At 32.7% G+C, this 22,069-nt stretch overlaps 1 long non-coding RNA gene across 1 annotated transcript in view; it reads left to right on the top strand.

Annotated features, from left to right (window-relative positions):
• Window positions 1-764: 764 nt before the first annotated feature.
• LOC135321540 (uncharacterized) overlaps window positions 765-22,069 on the top strand; it is a 539,910-nt gene continuing 518,605 nt past the window's right edge. Inside the window, exon 1 of the long non-coding RNA XR_010381392.1 lies at window positions 765-1,153. This is a non-coding gene — a long non-coding RNA (uncharacterized LOC135321540). The remainder of the gene's footprint in view (window positions 1,154-22,069) is intronic.

Consider the following 22,069-nt stretch of genomic DNA (forward strand, 5'->3'; position numbering starts at 1 on the left):
ATAAGACCAGATCACCCACTATCACTACCCAAACCATCATAACTTCAGTGAAGTTTAAATTACAATTCCTGACAAATTATTTTTAGTAAATACTCAACATACATACACAAGAGCATCTATTTAATAATAGTTCAACCATTAAAAAAAAAAAAGGACCTGGAAGACTTTTCCTACCTGAGAAGATGTCATATTTTAAAGAAACAAAACAATGTAGTATAAACATCACAGTAAACAAATTATCTTCTTGGAATAAAATGGAAATTTTTAAAATAGAAATAAAACACATATGAATGAATCTATTCTGTGATAAAATTATCACAAAAATTGGACAAAGTGCAGCTTGTTTAAGGGAAGGTATTGGAAAAACTGAATCATGGAGATTATAACTTTGGATCTCTACATATCAATATACACAAAGAACTATATGGGAATAGTAAAATTGTAAAGGTAATAGAATAAAACCAAGGAAACTATATTCACCATTGTGTTCAGTAAGGGATTTTAATAAAGCATTTGAAAGCACATATACAAGGCCAAAAATTAAAAATTCTGGTTCAGTATTGGCAAATTTAATATTATTGTTCAATCAAAGGCACAACTGAAAAATAAACTGAGATAACAGAGAAATGAAGGTATTTGCAAAATTAGTATCTGAAAAATATTTCACATCTACACTATACAAGTTTATATCAATATAATAAAAAACAGTAGAGACCAAATGCGAAGAAGACAAAGCTCACTAATAAGCAAAGGAAAGAGGGGCCTCTGTACATGATATGTCCTTTAGTGTATATTTTCAAGACATTTATTGCAGCATTCTATGTGGAAGCAAACAATTGGAACCATCCTTGTTACTGATTACTAAAAATAACAATGTAAATGTAGGATATGTGTAATACATACGATGCCATAATAGGTAGCAAAACAAATATGTATAAACTAGAGGCCCTCAGAGCATTTTGATGGATCTTAAAACATGAAGTTGAGCACAAACAAGAATAAAAATAAAATGTCATTGTATTATCATTTCTCAATCACATTTATGCATGTAAACAATGAAGATATGCAAGAAAAATACATTATACTTAAAAGCATACATATATATTCAACATATGTGTGTAGACACATATATTCAATTTTTCATGCCCAAAGCGTTAGAATATCTCTGTTGGGGGAACTGGGGATATTGAAAGCATGTATAAAGTAGAATGGGGAAATATGTACTTAATTCTTGTACTACAAGTCTGCAATAGTGAGAGGAAAAACAAAAATAGAGCTATTCTAACCTAATGGGTAAAACTTAAATCTTAACATGTGATACACTGGTTTTATACTTTACCTCCTACAATTTCTTTTCACAATCAACCTATTATTTGTATAATAAATAAATGTTAATTTCCTGGATGCTGATGCCCAATATCTTGGATGTGTTTTCCTATTATATCAAGATAATAAAGAAACCTAATTCATGGTGTTGTTTTAAAGATTACATGATTTAATATGTGAAAATACTTAGAACAATGTTTGAGACATATTAAACGCTCAGGAAAATTGCCTTCTTGAAATATTTGATTGTGTATATATATATAAACAAAATTTTAAAATAAATAAAAATATATGTATACTATACTATGTACAATTTTTAGAATAAATGATATTGCAATGTTATTTCTTCATTATTAAGTGATTAGAAATCTGAATTCAGTATTGTTTCACTTACTTCTAAGGCTTATTGGTAGTCTCAATTTTGAACTTGGTCTTTGAAAAATTTAAGAGTTTTATAGTTAAATATAACTATATACATAATATAATTAATATATGAAATATTTGTAAATGTATATATACTCATTTAAATAAAAAGGTAACTGTTTAGATCACAGAGCAGAAAATCTTAAAAGACCCCTGGATTCTTTTGAATGTTAATTTCCACATTCACACATCCTCAGAAATTTTGCTTTATTTCTGTGTATTCTGTGATGTTTTGGGCATTTTTCTCCTCTGTGAGCCACTTTCACCATTAGGACAGCTTGTCTGATGAGTAAAATATATATAGGAGTTCCTAAAATCCCTATGCTACTCCAACCAGTCCAATATTCTGTTGTTCTCAAGGAGTTAGACAAAGCTTCTTTCCTTACTGCCTTAGCTAAGTGTTCTCAATGTCACATGACCTGGATTAGGTCTTGTGGTCATCTCAGAACTGAATTCTGTGGCTAGGAGAATAGGAGTCCTTCACGGAGCTTAAGATTAATCATTCCCATCGAACTCAAGGAGAGAGTGGAATGGGAATGCCATTTCACAAAAGAAAAACTGAGTTCTCTAGTTAGAATTCTAGGGAGTGAGCCTTAAGCAAAGAACCAACAAATAGAACCTTTAAAATGAATACACAGTACTTCCATGCATTCCTACTAGAGTCTTTTTTTTTTTTTTCTTACTATAAAGGATTATTCAAGATGTGTGTCTCCATTTAATCTGTTTTCCTCATGTTTTTAAAGACTTTCCCAATATATCTAAGTTCTTGGCTTCTCCTTATGACAACATTTCAGATATTGACAAATCCATTGGTTTCATTTGTTCATATTGTTTGTGGAGTATTTAGAGGCTCTGCTGTAAGAGGCAAAAAAAGAAGAAGCAGCACATATATTTTCCTGAAAAAAAAATTGTCCTACAAAGATATTCAATGTTGTATTTCTTTGTTATTCTTTAGCTTTAGATGAACAAAACCAAGTGCATATAGTTTGATGAAGTCTAACTGTAGTTATCATGGTCAAGCTAAAGGATATAGGTTGGTTGCATCATCTAACTATATATTCAGTTTTCCCTACAGTGGAAGCATAAAATCACTGACGCTGACAATCTGAAAAGGCCCATCAACATGATGCTGAAGATGTGTCTGGTGAGGGAACCAGGATAATTTCAGAGGATGTATTATGCTTTTCTTTAGAGGCATGATATATATTTGAGAATGCTTTCAGAGAATGTGTATAAAGAAAGAAATGAGTGTAGGGCTTTTCTCTCTCACCTATAGGTGTCAGATTGCAGAAAAAACACAAGCAAAAGACCTCACATTAGGGGGATTGAAAGATTGTTTAGATAAAATAAAACATAACAACATAAATAACCATAATAAATTTATCTCTGACCACTGAATGGCAAGGATTATATTTTATCCAAGAAACTTGGATTTTTTTTCATGATTAGTCTAAGCTGCAAGTGAATATTTTACTTGATGTTGCAACGTGTAGCATGAAAATCACTAACTCAGCTTGTTTTGCTCCTTTCACTAAGTATTTAATAAATAAAGAAGGTACAAAAATTAGAGGAGCATATCTCAGTACTGCAAATTTTGCTGTTTGAAAATAAAAGTTAGAATATATTAAGGTACAGATTTTAAGCCTTAGGCCATAGTTTATAAAATTCAAGTGTTAGATACAAACCTTCTACATCCCAGAAACAATGTTGTAAGGCAAGAAAGTCCATCAGGAAATTTTCTAGAGAATCAAGCACAACAGGCCAGTACTTATTGTTAGATTTCAAATAACAGAAGACTCCAAAACAATTTGCATTTAACTGTATGTATATTGTTTGAATATAAGACATTTAGAGGCAGGACATCATGAAACTGTATTTGTTGACATGCAGTGACATCAACAAAGACCCAGTTCTTCTCATCTTTCTTCTCTGCCATCCTGAGGGTGTTTGATTTGTCCAGCCCTCAGATGAGGCTAATGGCTGATGAACAGGAAGAAAGTTGCTGCATACTGATGTAGCCAAGGTGGGTAAATTCATCCTGCTGTAAAAATTTCTTTTTCTGAAGACAAAGTCATTGAATGTATCTAGAACAAAGTCCACAAGCTGGGATTAATAGCCCAGTGGCCTGCATTATCAAAAACTCATGAAAATGATCGCATAGTGCCTTGCACAGCCAAATAAGCATATGAAAGACTGGGCTAGACTAACAATTTCAATGAGATTTGTGTCCTGAATGGATGAATTTTTTTTCTGCACCCAGCAGGGATTCCTACAGAAGTGAGAATTTTCTTAATAAATCTGAATAAGAATAATAAGCTTTCTCATCTAGTGTGATAGTGGAGGCCATGAATGTGGTCATTCTTTGATCCCTATGTGTTCAATTCTGCTTTACAGATTTTTTGGTTGGCAAATTTTTGAAGCTGGCTTTGCTTGTTTTTGTCTTTGAATAATTTTTCAAATGTCAAATCTGTGAATAAATTTTAATCTATTTTGCTGATAGAAAATTTTAATTATTTTATATGTCTTGATGATTTCATTAGAAATGTAGGAGACTAATCTTGTGGGGTGAAAAACATCCGATTTTAATTTGTTTTACTCTTTACATTATACTATGTGAGCGTTTCTATTTTATGCATATGGACATTAATACATTAAAAATATTTTGCATCATTATGAACATTTTGATCAGCTGTTTTATCTTAAATTACTTTATAGAAAAAAAGAACTGTCATTGATGGTAGTACTATAGGATATGTAATTACTGCTATTCATATAATTCATTAAGAGGATTAGATAACAAATTATTTTAATGAGTCTCCCAGACATAAATTTGTTTCAATCTACAAACTCACTTATGTTTTTGTGGTATATCCAAGTTAAATAGTCACTCTCTGATATTCTCAGAATTGTTCTTTCTTATAAAGTAATAAATATAGCACATAGATTAAAACAATTTCTTTACTCAAGTGTTATAGCACTTTCAGGAAATTATTAACACTTCCAGCAAGCCTTCTACTTATGATTTTAAAAAACAATATTATTAGTTTTCATTCAATATGGTAAACTCAGACATCACTATATGATGATGTGTAGTAGAACCATGAAAAGCCACTTATCTAAAGAGTCTTATTTAAAATATTTCATAATTATTTTACCCAAACAATTGCAGCTATCACTACATAAATGTACAAATGTTTAAACTAGTAAACTCTAGAGTAAACTGCGTGGATTGGAATTCTGGCTCAGGTATGTTCTAGATATAATCAAGTAACTTAAAGCCTTTATGCTTTAGTTTCCTTATCTGTAAAACTAAGGATTAAAATAGTACTTTCCAAATGAGTGATAAAGGCAATTGATATTACAATATAGGTAAAATGCTCATTTAAGGCATATTATTTTAATTATTAAATATATTTCCTTATCTTGAATATATGAATATATGTGAAACATAGGATATATATTTGGTCTTTGCTGCCAATTTCTGACACAGAGCTTCTAAGTCTCTTGTAACTTCCTGGATGATGAGAATATCTTTTGTTCTAATGGGTAAATTCTTGGTGGGCTTTTGGATAGCTTCAGCATCAGAGCTGGTCACCAGAAAGAACAAGCCATTATCAGAAGTTTGGAACTTTCAGCCTCATCCCCTGTTCTCCAGGGAGGAGAGATAGGCCAAAATTGAGTTAATAATCAGTCATTTCTACCTGTATCTCAGCAACTCCCTGTGTCTCAGTGCTGACAGCTTTTCCTTTTCTATGTGAAAAGAAGTGTTTCCTATGTTCTGTGCATTCTCTGAAAGGCAGAGAAGGGCTCCTTTTTTCCTTTTTTCTGGACCACTACATATTTTCTGCTTCTAAGCAAAGATCACTCATGCTATTTAAACTTGAAAAGATTCAGTGCCACTATCTTTAAGGTGTTAATAAGAAAGAAAAAAAAAAGAAAAAAGAAAAAGATGGAGAGGACAAAAGAGAAATAAGCAAAGAGAATAAAAGGAAGGAAAGGAAAGGAAGGAAGGAAGAATGATATAGGGAAAATAATATTCAACAAAAATGACAATTAACATTGTTTTGTTAGCTAAACTATAGAATATAGGATGCAACAGAAACATCAGAATTCTTTGATATGACCCTTTAACATCAGATGAGAAAACTGAAGAACTGCTGTCTTGTATCCTTGAGTTCATTCATCAGTGTTTATTTAGTGCTAATAAAAGTCAGGCTTTGGTCTAGATGCTAGAACACAGCAGTAAATAAAAGAAAGTCCCTATTCTGGCGATCTTCTTAGCAGAATTAAAATTCTTGTTCTGATTTCCCAATTCCCAATTACTCTGCCTACCTCATTACACTCATGCCCTAGTGAAAGTGACCTCAATGATGCCATGAGCCTGGTGTGTATTTTTGGAAGAAGTGGTTACATTTAGCATTTTAACATGCTAAGAATCTCTGGTCCTAAAAGTAATTATTTAAAACACCAAATTATTAATTAGAAAATTATTTCCATAACATGTATTCTACTGAATGTGTGCTGGCCTCACTAAAAAAAGAATAAATGACTTGTGGTTGGTAGATAAAAGCAGCAAAGGGATCATTCTTAGAAAGTTACATTATTCTTTGTTTATGTTTCCAGTCTTTTAGTGTGCCACTTATTCTGGCAAACAAACAAGCAGCCCTTAAATACTGTTACAACACAGAAAACTTGCTTAGGAAAAGATAAAGTCTATATTAGAGAGGATTTAAAAATACTTGGAAATATTGCATATGCAAAACAGATAGAGGAGTTGCAGAAAATGCTACATTTTTACTTGTCTTGATTGGCATAGGTAGGGGAATATAAATTGCTTGGGGTCCATCAAAACATGGCAGGTGACTCGAAGATGCCCCATGTGACATTGTACAAGCTAGACAATTTGTCACTAGAAACCTCTCTTCATTTTTGAGTGTGTCTTTGTTTGGAATCATATTGTTGAATTATCACATTTTATAGTGCATTCAGTATGCATTTATGTAAAAAATAAACATTATTCTGCAAAAAATATTTTCTGAGAAGACATTAAAAAAATGTTTAAGAGCCTTGTAGCAGGTAAGCATAAACTGAATTGTCCTATGTCAGGGAGGTCTACAACCTTCTCCTGGTTTTACCTTCTTTTCTTCTTATCAGAGTCTCTGCCTTTTCTTTTCATTTTTTACCCCCATGGGGAAATGTCTGTCTCTTTATCAAGGTCAAATTTAAATGTCAGCACATTGTGAGGCTGGTCTCACCTCCAATTCTGTCTTTCTTTTGTCAATCCCTTCCTTTTCTGCCATTCTGAATCCTTCACATTTACTTCCTTTATAGTAGTTTAGAAAGATCAGTCCTGCAGTGTTGATAGGATTAGAGTAATGAGATGAGGAGGCAGGAACACTAGTTAAGAGTCTGATTGCATGATCCAAGTAAGAATTGATGCTGACCTGATATAAAGTAATGTGGTGGAGATGAACAGAAAACAATAAGACAGGTATTAGGAAATATAAAATAAAAATATGAAATTAAACAAAGTAAAGCACAAAACCAAAAAACAAAATAAATGCAAAAACAGAAAACCAGATGAACTAAACTAACAAAAAACCCTTGATTCATCAGACTAAAGAAAAACAGTAGAATAATTTGGGTGAATATATAATATATCATCTGAATCAGGAAACAGTTTAGGGTGAAAAGGAACACTGTTGATAATTAAATCAAACAAGAAGCTTCTAACTAGAGCAGGCTTGTGAAAACCTGGGCATCTGGTCACCCTGAGGATAATGGCATCATTGCTGAATTATACATTGAAATGTATTTAAATCCTAATCTTAATTAATCACTAATTTTCTTGGAAAATTTTTGAAAATTAGCTAAATGATTTGAGGGTTAGTTTTATCTTGCCAAAATTGGTCTAGATGTACTGAAAATGGTGGGTGAAAAGGACTGAAATCTAAGCATCTAGCTATTTTTCTAAGATTGTATGAAAACAAAGAGGATAAAAGCTCTCCTTCCTCTCCCTTCCTTTCCCACCCATCCTCCAACTCCTGAACACAAATAAGCAAACCAGACCTCCTCTGAAGAAGCCAGGTGCTCACCATGATCACATTGTCAACCCATGGGAAGATGTTACTCCTTGCTAACCACACTCTAATCAAATGATTAAGTTCCAAAGCTTCAACACTGTGTTTTTACTGATGCTTTCAAAATGTGTATCTCCAATCTCAATGTCTCCAATGAATGGAAGATAATATATTTTATGGGGTACTCACCTCAAATTTTTGAAAACTAGCATGTATTTTACACTTAAAAGATATCCCAATTCAGATACTAGATTTTCATCAATTACTTGATCTGTATTTGAATTTTATAAAATGTGCAGTTCAGAAAGTACAGTCAAAACCTAAGTTGATCCAAATACAAGGAAAATTTTTCAGTGAGTTGAGTAGCAGCTTTAAATTTAAGTTTAACTTCAGTAGATAAAATAAAATGTAAAATTTGGTCTCTGCTAAGTACCAGAGGCTACCACACAAAACAATGTAGGAAAAACAGGTGTCTCAAAGTTACAGATTCACAAATTGCATGTTTACCCTACCCTCAAATCTGCTTCTCTCCTAGGCTTCCCGACTACAGTACCTGGCACTGTCATTTGCCTGTGGGCTAAGGTCAAAAAACTTGAAGTCAGACTTAACTCTAGGCTATTTCCACCCCTCATATCCAGTGTCCAGGAAATTGTGATACAAATGTAAAAAAAAAAAAAATACTGACCACCATTCACCACCTCTGCTGTTAAAGCTCAAATATTTATTGATTCTTCTTCTTTCATTTTTAGTGCCTATACGCTATTTCCCAGGCTAACTAATACTTTTCATCTGAATGTGCTACTTAGTTGCTCAGAGTTCCTAAAAATATTTTCATTACTCATAAAAACACATACTGCAATCAAAAGTCTGACATGATCTGGTCATTTCTCGCTCTGTTGACCCATCCGCCATCTGCAGATCATCCAAGGTGTTTTCTTGATTATGCCCTGAAAACAGGAAGCACATTCCACAGTAAGGCTTTACCTTTGCAGACCCCTTTGAAGTTCTTTCTCATCTAGTTACTTGGCTAACTCCCTTATCTTCTCATTGAGGCTCTCCCATTTTTTTTTTATTTTATTTCATTTTTTTAATTGAAGTATAGTCAGTTACAATGTATCAGTTTCTGGTGTACAGCATCATGTCTCAGTCATGCATATATACATACCTATATTCATTTTCATATTCTTTTCCATTAAATATTATTGCAAAATATTGAGTATAGTTCCTTGTGCTATATAAAAGAAATCTGTTTTTAATCTATTTTTATATATAATTGTTAACATTTGCAAATCTCAAACTTCCAAATTTATCCCTTCCTAACCCATTTCCCCCAGTAATCATAAGATTGTTTACTATGTCTGAGAATCTGTTTCTATTTTGTAGATGAGTCCATTAGTGCCCTCTTTTTCCTTTTTCTTTTCTTTTTTCTTTTCTTTTTTTTTTTTTTTAGATTCCTCATATGAGTAATATTATATGGTATTTTTCTTTCTCTTTCTGGCTTACTTCACTTAGAATGACAATCTCCAGATCCATCCATGTTGCTGCAAATGGTATTATTTTATTCTTTTTTTTTTTTTAATCACTGAGTAGCATTCAATTGCATAAATATACCACAACTTCTTTATCCAGTCATCTATCAATGGACATTTAGGTTGCTTCCATGTCTTGGCTGTTGTATATATTGCTGCTATGAACATTGGGGTGCATGCATCTATTTCCTTAAATAAAAACTCTCTCACCTTTCACACATTAATTCTATTTTCTCTTAACAAGTTACACTCTAATTTGTTTACAGAACTCTTCTTCCATGGATAACTGTCATAGCATAGTGGTTAGGAGTACAGATTTTTTGGAGCCATATTTTCTGGGATTTACTTTTTAGTAGTTATGTGACCTTGAGCAATTTTACCTTACCACTCTGTGCTCTGGTTTCCATAACCCTAAAAATGAGGCTAATAATAGTGCCTTGATAGTGATAATGTTACTTTATCTAAGGGGCTTAAAACAGTGCCTGGCACATGGAAAATACCCAATGTTAGGTTATATATTTATTTGTTATTATTTATTTCTCACATTAGAGTGAAAGATACATGAGAAGAGGCAATTTGTCAGTTTACTTACACAATCTTCCTAGATCCTAGAAAAAATGCCTGGCCTATACATGAATAGAAAAACCAGAGTTAAAAAATATACATACAGATGCAAGAAGACATCAACAAATAATTATAATTAAATAAGATAATGCCCAGAAGAAATATTCAAACAGGGAATTGGGAGAAGAGAGGATTAAAAAGAAAATATATCTGTACTGTTTTGAATTAAATTAAATTGTTCTTTTAGCTTCATTCTTTTGTTAGCTCATTTCTGCATCCATCCTTCATTTAATATTTTACATAGGTAAGGCTAACTTGCCTTGGCTTATCAACAGGGCAAATCATGTGACATCAAAGATGCTCCATTTGAAAGCATGCCATGTAATGAAATTAAGAGAGGACCATGTCAGTAAATAGGAACCTGGATTCATTTCTTGACTATACCACCACAAGTGATTGATAGTGCTTTGTGTCTCTCATCTTAGTTTTCTTATGAATGGAACTGGGTTAAGTAGTTACTATTAACCTTCTAGCTTTCTAATTTGTTGCATTTTTGTGGTATGCTCTGACTTTTTCCTGAATGTTTTCTATCATTGTCCTCTTTCTGTCCTCAATTGGCACCAGTAGAAGGCATCAAAGTAATTTTAATATCATGGTAAACAGAGCATAATTGCAAAGATAAACATAAGGCACAAAATTATATGCTATACATGTGTACTCACTGATAGTTGAATGTTATGCTATTTGGATTAGCATGGTAATAATTTCTTATCTTGCCCAACCAAATATGGTAATATGAATTGATGTCAATTGATAGGATAAAGCACATGAAAATGAAGCAGTAAAAGTAAGTGAAATAGAGAAAAGAAGGGTACCAGATAAAATTACAAGTGGACAAAATGAGGGCAAGCAGATTCTATAGCCATCATAATTTATATATTTCCTATGGCTTCAAATTCTTTCTGGTTTCACAAATTAACCAAAACTGCTTCCTAGTGGAATAAGAGAATGGAGAAAATCAACAAATATGTGTAATCCTGAATCTGATTTCCAAGTGGGCATCTGATTCAGTGAGAATGTGTTGTCTTCAAGTTGCAGAAAATCTGAATAATTTTGGCTTCTACTGTAGGCACTTGTATGCTTTCCTTTAATAGAGATTCTAGAAAAAGAGAATCTCACAAAAGGTGCTCCAGTGATGGAATGATGGAATCCTTTTCAAGCATTCTGCTGAGTATTCGGGCTACTCCCCCATTCATCAGATGATGCTGGGGTTTCAGTATCACATCCTCAGTTAACAACATCTGAAAGCAGCAAGGAAGAAGTGTGTGGAGGAGATCTTTCTTACTACTCTCCCTTTTCATCAGGAAGAAATAATGTTCCCTGAAACACCAAGTATTTTCTCTTATGTTCTCTTTGAAGACAATCCCTGACAAACTAAGCCAATTGGGCTGAATATTGGTCATTTCCTGAGTTTAAGGTGTCATCTGAAAACACTGATAACCTTATTAAGTTTATTTGTGGTTTTTAACAGAGAAGTGGGAAGGAAAGACAGGCTTTTGGGATCAAAGGGTGTTTGTTTATCTGTAGTTGTTCTTGCTTTTCACACGTCCTTTAATAGGTAATAGTTCTAAACAAGGTCTATATTACTTTTGGCCTTGTATAAGGTTGTGCTCCATTTCTTTACCTTTTATTTTAATATGATTGGCCCCTCAGGCTGAATATCCCCACCGCCTTCCCAGGAGCAGGAGGTGAAAAGATGGAGTCCTTCTTTGGAGTTTTGCTGTAGGCTTTTGTATAAGTAAAGCTGATAAACACACATGGGAACATTCCTGGACCTACTATGTGGTGGTGCACTTAATGCTTTTTAGATTTGTAAGTATCATAACTGCTGACTTCCATTGATCTTCACAAAATGAAAAATAGAAATAAGTTGTGAACAAATCACTCATAAACTCTTTAGCCACAGTTGAATCAGTCATTTCCTTGTGATGGCATTTTGGGAAGAGAGGGTTACCAATAAAGCAAAGTCCCTACTGGGAGAGTGGGAGAGTTTCAGCCACCAAAACAACAAAACAAGTGTTAGATATGACACTGTCTTCTTAAGAAGGTGCCCTTAACATTGGCCAGTATATGATTTTTGTGTGTTAGTGTCAGTGTGTGTGTGTCTGCATGTGTGTGTATGGACTAAATTATTAAATATCAGGGCTGCTGTTAATTCTTAGAATTATTTGTATTACTAGGAATAAAGAAGTATTCCATAAGGGCAAAGCATTTGACATAATTTTTTGTGTCCTTTATTATAGTATTTTAATAATTTGTCAGAAAACTATATACCTATATATTTTTATTAATTATATAATTTATTGTAACTTCATAAACAGTAACTATATAATTTATTACAATAATATTTATAATAACATTAGAACAGTTTAAGGTGCTCAAATGTTTTATTATTTTGATATATAACAGAAATATGTGAGAAATTATCATTTAATATATTAAAAAATCAAACAAGGATAAAAATTAAAATAAATTCTTAAATGCTAAGTAGTACACACATTTCATGTTGTCATGGCAACCTAAATATCAGCGATCAACTGGAGCATCAGGCAGAATGGCAGACAGCTTTAATGAATTTGTTTTAGAATCTTTGCCTCCTGTAGTGATAGTTTATGCATTTAACTACAATTTCATTCATGTATTATCATCTAATGAGTAGTATAAATGACTGTCAATGAACCAGATATGTTACTGTAAAAAATATATTTTTAAAAGACATGAAATCAAAGTGAATATTGTACAAGTACCATAAATGCAGACTTCCTTCTCATCACACATTAATTACAATATTATTATTAAAATTCTCTCAGTACAATGATTTTCAAACAGAATAACATATATTCAGCTCTTAAAATCATCTTTATATGAGTGTCCTGTTTTCCTGTGGAGTTTCAAGTTAAGTGACCATTTCTTCCTCTTTGGCTGTTGTCAATCAGCCGCATATTCAAAACATAGAGCTTACACAGTCATTGTCAAATGAAGGGCCAATCCGAAGGAAAATAAAGAAAAATAATTATCACGGACATCCTTTGAAAGCAGAATCTAAATAGCCAAAACTAATGTCAAGTAAATGCAAGGGTTTTTTTTTTTTTTATTTTTTTCTCTCTCTCATTACTGCTGTGTTTCCTCTGAGAGTAAAATTCTTTTTAAAACTGCTATATAATTTTAGTTTTATTGAAAAGTCTCCAATTGATTCTAAATACATGAGAATTTACATCAACCTATCTGAGACTGGCCTTTGGGGGCAGGAAAATGGATATTTCAGCCTCTTGAGGTCTTCAGGGTTTTTACGAGTGACAAGATGACAAATGCTAATGTCATTGTCCTGGATGAGCATATCAGTGATTTGATATATGACATTCTGTTTTGAACCACTTGTTTGGGATATTGAGATTGAATGCTATTGCATCTATGTGATTGAAATTTTATTAAACTTTATTCTCCACCCCCCATATTCACAATCAAATAACAGGGGAAATATTAAATCCGTGGTTATAGACTATTACATTATGTTTCATTGATGGATTTCAGACAAACACATAATCCTGATACTTATCACAATTAAGTCTCGATAAATGCTCTATCCTTGGTCACACTTTGGGGAAAAAATATCAAAGTATTTTGAGAGAAGTCCTTAGTGTTTATGAATACTAGCTTTACAATTGGTAGCCTCCACTCCAGTGTTTGTGTTTTGGTGCCAGTCTAGCAGTTGTACATTCTTAAATAATGTCCTAGGATTTAAATTTCCTAATGTCCAAAATTACTAATTTTTTGGCTTCAATCACCAAATATGTACTGATGCATCTCTCATCTTTATTTCCAGATTAAAGAATCTTTGCATTCATCTTAATTTAATGTTAAAATAAATAGCAAGGTGAGTTTTTAGATTTACCAAATTCTCTGTAACTTACAGGTTACTATTTTAGTGGGTCATTTTAGGATAAAGAATAAGAGACTTTTTTCCATTCTAAAGAATGTGTTACTAACCCTTTAAAATAATAGAAAAATTTCAGTCTTTTCTCTTTAGAGCTTGAACTGAATGTAGGCATTAAGAAATAAAGAAATTGTGGTAACAATAGAAGTTACATATAGAAAAGTAAAGAAAATGATCACTTTTAATTCCTAATTTTAATGACTTTGATAATGATAATAACATAAAACTATAGTATAAAAGTCTAGATGTTCTAATAATTTAATGTATTTTATCCTTTAAAACCTCCCTGATAATTCCATGAGCTAGGTTTCATTATTAATCCTATTTTACAAACAAGAAAACAGATATTAAGAATTTAAGTTACTTGTCCAAGATCACACTACTTATAAATGACAAACTTAGTATTAGAGCCAAAGGAGACCCAGCTTTTTACACTAGGTTGATACTTCTTTCTCATAAATTTCAGACATCTTTGGTGTCCAAATATCACAAATTTCTCCCTGCTTCTTCTTAGTCTATACATTGCTTTTATCCTGCTACCTTTTGAATATATATGAACCAGAGTTTAGTTCTAAGATTTTATATTCTCACCTTGTACCTAGTTAACTTGTTAATGTAACTAGAGTAATTTACTTCACAAGGCAGCAATCTTTTGGAGATTAAGACATTTTTATTCCATATTATTCAGTGGCTGCTGGAGGCATATTGCCAATGATATTAAATCTTAAATGCGATTGAGCTCTGCAGTCATCACATAAGGTAATACAGGCAGACTTCCAAGTTTTCATGCTGTTGGGTGTAAGCCTCCTGGGAACCATGTGATAGCTCTGCCCTGTTTGCCATCAAGTAGAATCTCATACAAATCAAACCCTTCTTGCATTTCATCCAAGAAAATTTGCAAAGACTTGTATACAAAAATTCTTCCCTTTAATGCATCAAGCTTGTAAATATCTTGTGAACTTGTTTGATGGCAAGTTGTTTTCCAAGGCAGGGCAAACTTCTTCAATGAGGAAAATTCATTTTTCAAAAAAAAAAAAGCATAAAGCAATAAAAAAGATCAACTTATATCACCTTTAACAAATGGAACTAGGGGACTTAAAGTTTTTCCTGAATGTTTTTCCTTTGATGAATGTGGTTAAATTGTATGTCACATATCTAAGGAAAAATGATGTTTTCATTCTTTGATTTACAAAGGCCTCTCATCTACTTCTGCTCTTCAACACACATGCCACTTTCCCCTTCATAGGACAGTAGGGAAGAGAGTTCTGGATTTAGAAATAAGAGATCATGGAGTAATAGTCCTATTTAAAAAAAAGATCAACAATCGCTTAGGCTCCTACATATGGATATGTGTAATGCAGTCTTTCTTATACGCATAATGTGTTTTAAAAATAAGATACCAAGTGCATAGTTCACACATAAAAAGGAAGTTCTCTATATAACTTTACAAATATATATAATGGATATTTTGTATGTTTGCTTGTGGGTGTGTGGATGTGAAACTAAGTAAATGTATTCATATACACATATATATATATACACATACATATATATACACATATACATATATATATTTATATACACACATATACATATATATATTCAGTGCTGTTCCAGAAGGTAGATTATTACCTACAATTTTCAGACATACTGGAGGTACAAATACACTAATAAACATTTTTCAAAGACATTAATCCATGCATAAAGTCTCTACCAGTTTAGCTATTTGCTTAGTTTCATCATTTATATTATAGAGGGCCTCATGATGTTAGATATGAATGCAATATGGTCTATTATGTCAGGCCCCAGGTTGTTAAACACTCCCAGTGAGCTGGTAAACTTTTCAGAAAATTGCATTGTCTTAATACTTGTCAACCACAAGCAAATATTAAGAACTTACTTCTTCATTGTGCATTGCTAATTGCAGGATAATTAGTTGAAGGGTTTTGTGACTTACAGAAGCAAAGTCCGTGATCTCTCTGGTATCATAGACACAGTTACATAACAGCCTTAGGAAATAGAGATAGGAAATGTTAATTAAAAATGAATATTTGGATAAGTACTAGAACAATATAAAACAGACATCCAGGAAGCTTTTCATATAGAAACACCAGAGAAGAATGCCATAGAGGTTTGAAAGATTTGGAAAAAATTTGTAAAGTGAGCTGGAAATTTGACATATGTTTTTAAAGGAGGAAGGGATATTGATTTGGAATTGGATCAAACATCTACTTTCTTTATGTGATTTAAAGGACTTTTCAAACATTTCTTCTTCAATGATTTGATGAACTTAACAACCACAAAACAAGTTTTCAGTAATTCCTGTTAATCCACTGTAGAACTTCATTCTAACTCAACTATCCACATATATATGAGTTTTATGTTGTTATTAGCTTGTACTAGCAACCATCACCCATAGCTGAATAAATAATTGTACAACTATTTTGATGTCACAATTTACAATATTCTCACTCTTACATTTGAACCTCAATATAATGTGAGTTAAGGAGGACATGGTATATATTTTTTCAATTTTGCAGATGAGAAAAATGAGCATGGCATCTTGAATCAGATATACTTGATTTGAAATTCTGGCTTTATAACTTACCATCAATTTGCATTCCCATGCATTCTTCAGTATTTTTTAAATAAAATTGTTTTGAACAGTTACATTAAATAGGGGAGGTAAAGCTGTTAGTACAGTCTAACAGATTAAGAAATGGTAGTTATTTTGTTTTAAATTTAAAGCGAACATTTTCTCACTCTGTCAAGTTGAATGCTAAATCTCAATCATTGAGGTATTTTAGAATTTTTGTATACTAGACAGTGTATTCATAAATATTCATGCAATTTAACTTTTAAACCCTGAGCTGTATGTTTTGGCAAATATTCTATTCCCTATGTAATGACAAAGACATGCGAGTCCCAGTCATTAAGTGGAGTTAGGTGAGGCAGAAAGGAGAAATGACACTGATAAATAATTCCAGGCCATTTCTGTGAACCACAGATGTTTACATCAAGCTGATTAATATTTTCATAATTCACAATAGATTAATTTATTGTGTGTTGCCACCTCCAGCTCTTTTATAAATCAAATTATTAAAATTGTATTTAATAAATCATTTTCATTTTCTAAAAATATGTAAAAAATTTAGCTGTCATATTAACATATATTGTGAGTCCACAAAGGAAGATTTTTTGAACTCTAACTCTCATAATACAGAAAGAGATTTCATATATTGAAATACAGACAGCCTTTGAAAACATTTGAACATCATTATTAGATAATAAGTTTAAGGCAGGTGTCATCTTTCCATCTTTATCAATCGGATCAAGTTTGTCCAAATATTGGTCAAAAGAAGAATCTGAGTCTATAATCTTATTCCTGTCTCCTGTCCTGACAAAGTTTTAGTTTAGTTTCTTTAGAGACCTCTGTTGGAGGTACATATTTCTTGTTAACAACCTTCTTTCATCTCTCTATATATTTTCTTCTCTCACATTTTATGATTATAGTTTTCATATTATCTTTAAAATTATAAGCAGATTATTCAGAATGATTTTGTAATCAAGTAAGTTAATTATTCATACTTGACCCTAACTAGAAGCAAATCTATAAACTAAAAATGCTATTAAATAATTGATTTCCTGTCTTGTTTTAAGCGACCTGTTCAAACTGTGATTGTTAATTTTGCTGGAAATTTCAATTTAATCTCCTCTAAGATAGCATGAAGTTATTTTACTAGTTTCTTCTCTCCCCATCATGTTTTTAAAACAATTTTCTAAATGTATTATTGATGAACTTTACCTACCTATCTATCCATCTATCCCTTCCCTTCCTCAGGATTTAACTCATTTCTCATCTCCACCCTTCTGCTTATCTGTTGTGGACTGAATTGTGTCTTTATAAAATTCATATGATGTCATATGATGTCCTAACCCCCAATGTGATTGTGGCCATACATAGGACACTTATGAGGTAATTAGTTAAATTAAGTCATTAGGGTAGGACCCTAATCCCACAGGACTTCTGTCTTTATCAAAAGAGGAAAAGATACAGGTTCTCTCTCCATGTACATACAAAAAAGGGGACATATGAAGACACAGAGAGCAGATCATCATCTACAAGGCAGAAAGAGAGGTCTCCCAGAGACCAACCTGTTGGCAACTAGATATCAGACTGCCAGCCTCCAGAATGGTATGGAAATAAGTGTGCCTGTTGTTTAATCCACCCAGTCTGTGGTATCTTGTTATAGCAACCTGAGCAGTCTCAACCTAAGCAACCAATTTCTACCACCCTTTCAGATTTCTGTGTAAATATTACCTTTTCCAAAGCCCTTTCTATCACATCCATTTTCATCAACACCACATTACTAGACTTGCTGCATTTTTATATGATCTAGCTAATACTGTTTTGGATTTCTGTCACCTGTGACTGATTTAGAAGCTTCTTCAGTTTAGAGACTGTTTCCCACCAATTAAACATCCTTAAGACCTATCACAGTGAGTGGTGAATGTTAAGCTACAAGAAATATTTGTTGAAGTGCATTTTTGGAGACATATCAGTACCTGGAAAGCTAGCTATCATAAAGTTGTCAAACAATTGCACATGTTCAATTTAACTTGAATTGAAATTCTAAAGACCTTTTTTATGTGATAAAATCATGGGGTTCTTCCCTCCAGTGAAGTAAAATAGCTACCAATGAGAGTATTAATTATATTATGCTATATCAACTCAATATACATTTAAGTGGCCTCTAAAAATAATGATTATGAAGTCTGTGTAGCATTGTGGAAACATTATAATAAAATGTATGTGAATTGCATGTAACATAATAGAAACATTATAATAAACTGGAAAAGACAGGAGGTGAAATTGCTCATGAACTATGATTCCAAGTGTTAACAGATTGAAACATGAGAATATTTAGAGAATAATAGTTATAACATGGTGTCAATATGAATATTTTCTCCATTTTCCAAATTTCTGTGTTGTTTTCTATTTTCACCATTAAAATATTAAATTTACTTAAAAACGCAAGGAAACATGTGAGTAGCATAGATAATACGTATTAGAAGAATATGTGTTAAAAAGGTGAAATAGCATGGCAGCTGGACTCGTGGGCATGGGCAAACTGGATGGGGTTAAATCTCATATTTAATGCTTACTAGCTTGATGATCTTGAAGAAGTGATTTGCATGCTCTGAGACTTCATCTCCTTGTCCTTTGAATGAGAAATGATATTAACATAATGCCCACCAAAGAACTAAGACTGCTGGAGTATCAGGAGTGCTCTTAAACGCCAGCTAATAATTTCCAATACAGTGTAAACTCTGTGAGGCTAGGGACCTGTGAATTCACTACTATAGATTAGTGCCTGGCATTTGGTAATTTTATAATACAACTTTACTTATAGATAAATGAATAAAAGGGTGAATGTAATGAAGCTAATAGAAAAGACTTCATAGAAAGTCTAGGAATTTTGAAGAAAAGAAGAGCAGGACTTTATATACATATACGTGCATATATATCTTTAATTTCATTATATGCCTGATGTCTAAGCAGATAACTAAATAAACAAACACTTTTTGCTTCCTGAAGAGAATTAATCCAATTTTCCTTTAAGTTATTTCCTGAGTAAGATAGTTTTTTTCATAAACTGCTTTAACCCATACCTTGTGATAATTTACTGTGTCTCTGTTCAGAATGATTTTCTTGTGATAGGTTAACTCAGGTTCTACTAGAATCAGCCATGGTAAATATGTAAAATAAAATTACTGTAAGAAAGATGAATAACATTGGTAAGATCATTTAATATTTTTGGAAGAGAAAAAAAGCAGAAACTGCCTAAAACTTAGAATGCCCCTAGGAACAAGCTGCATTCCCTGCTTTCAAAATCCTTCTTGCTACTTCTGCTCAGTGATGGCACTGAAATTCACTGATGCCTCTGCACACAGTTTTCTTTTTTCAACCTCAGGTCATATCACATTTACAGTTTACTGTCTTAAAAACACATCTGGAATGCACCAAGTGTATTGATTATCTCTCATATTTAAATTGAAAAATATAATGGACTTGGAAGGGAATAAACCAAGTGGTGGCCAGCTTTCTCTATCACTTTTTCTGTGTGTAGCACAGCAGATATATCTAAACATTTTCAGGATAAAAGGAGATTCGAGTGAGCCACTCAGTGATGTCATAATAAACTTCCTCCCCATGCACACATAGGAGTGTAACACTGACTTACATGTGTTCCAGGAGATAAACCACTCACACATTCTTTAGGAAATAATTATGAATGGAGTAAGTCAAAGTGTGTCTCTCTGTCCCCTCTCCAGCCCTTATTAATATATTCATACATCTATTGATTCAAAAGATTAGTCATTCAAATATATATACTATGTATTCATCACACATTTTCTCTATACTAAAGGCCTGTGGAATTTTTGCATTCCAAGAACTTACATTCTAACTGGGAGAGAGACACTGTAAATGAAAAAAAAATAAGTAAAGTAATTTCAGAATGCAAAAAATAAAAATGTAAAGAAGAAATAAGGGGGCAGAGGTATAGAGTGAGGATGTTTTCATGGCTATTTTAGAGCTAGTGTTCTGAATGTCTTCTCTTAGGGAGTTACATTTCAAGCTGGGGTGTGACAAATGGACACTCAGCCACAACAGGATATTGGGAGAAGAGAATGTCAGGCTTAATTTCCAAGGAGGATAGTGGCTTGAGGTTTCCAAAGAATTGAAGAAGAAAGGGAAGGAAGGAAGAGGGAGAGAGAGAGAGAAAGAGAGAAAAAGATGACAAAATGTTAGTGGGATTGAAGAAAACCATGACAAGTTTTATGGGGTGGATGTGAAGGAATAATATGGGCTCAATTTGGCCATGAAAAAGTCTTAGGTATTCTTCTAATTTCAATTGATCTTCAGTGGAGCATTTTCTCTAAGGCAGTGATATTATCTATTAGATAATTTCTTAAAAAATTTACACACACACACACACACACACACACACACACACTACTCCAACATCTTTTGTCTTATGAAAAAGTTGTCTAGACACAGAGATAGGACACCATGTACTGAAAGATGTCCAAAGGAATCAATGTGAGAACTGAATTGTGAAAGCTTTGAGTTCCAGTCCAGATGAACAAGAGGAAAAAAGCACTTTTTAAGTATTTAAGTATTGGTGAATCAACTTTACACTAACATTTTTTAAACCCTTAATTTTGTCAAAAAACATAAATATCAGCAAGATGCAACTGAAATTTTTTGACATCCCTAAAATTTTAAACAGTCTAGACGTGTTTGCTTAAAGGTTGAACAAAGGTTGAGAGGTTGAATTCTCAAGTATCTGCATATATTTTATTTACTACAAATATAAAAATTTCTTGTATAACAGAAACAGAATAGAAAGTGGTTCCTCAAAAATATGTTGGTGTATATTTGTAAAATATCTACCATTTATTGGACTATTACACTGTTTTGCACATATTTTAATTTTTCAAGAATTCAGATTTGAGGAGGAGGTTAGAGTTCAGTGGTAGAGTGCATGCCTAGCATGCACGAGGTCCTACGTTCAATCCCGGACCTCCATTATACAAACAAACAAACAGACCAAATTACCTTGGCCCCCACTCACCTCAAAAAAAGATTGTGTTAAAAAAAATTCAAAATTTACATTGACACTAACAGGGAACTATTATCATGTTCAATTTCCTGTTGAAGAAAATGAGTTTCAGGGAGGCTTCCCCAGCTCATTTCAGATGGCAAATGTCAGGGTAGGACTAGATCTGAGCTCAGGTCCACCGAATTATTCTGCTGTCCCACACAGTTTAAACCATGGCTTCTTTCAAAGCATGCTTGAGTATTCAGCAGTAGAATGTGGGTTTCTTTTACTGTGTGGCTTACTCTGAAAACAGTAAAAGCACATAAAATTATGAAAAAGATGAAAGAAAACATATACATTGCTTTTTTGTAATTTTTTTAAACTACTCTATATCATTCTCCTCCTCATCCTCTTTTCTATTGTCCTTTCTTACTTAATGGCTTCAAACTTTCTTATGTCCCTTCTTCATGTCCTTTTTTGTACTGTGCTTTCTTTGTGGCATAAGCCTTTATTCTTAGATCTACAGTCTTATAGTTCATTTGTGAA

The sequence above is a fragment of the Camelus dromedarius genome, chromosome 6 (assembly GCF_036321535.1).
Source record: "Camelus dromedarius isolate mCamDro1 chromosome 6, mCamDro1.pat, whole genome shotgun sequence".
Classification (NCBI taxonomy): domain Eukaryota; kingdom Metazoa; phylum Chordata; class Mammalia; order Artiodactyla; family Camelidae; genus Camelus; species Camelus dromedarius.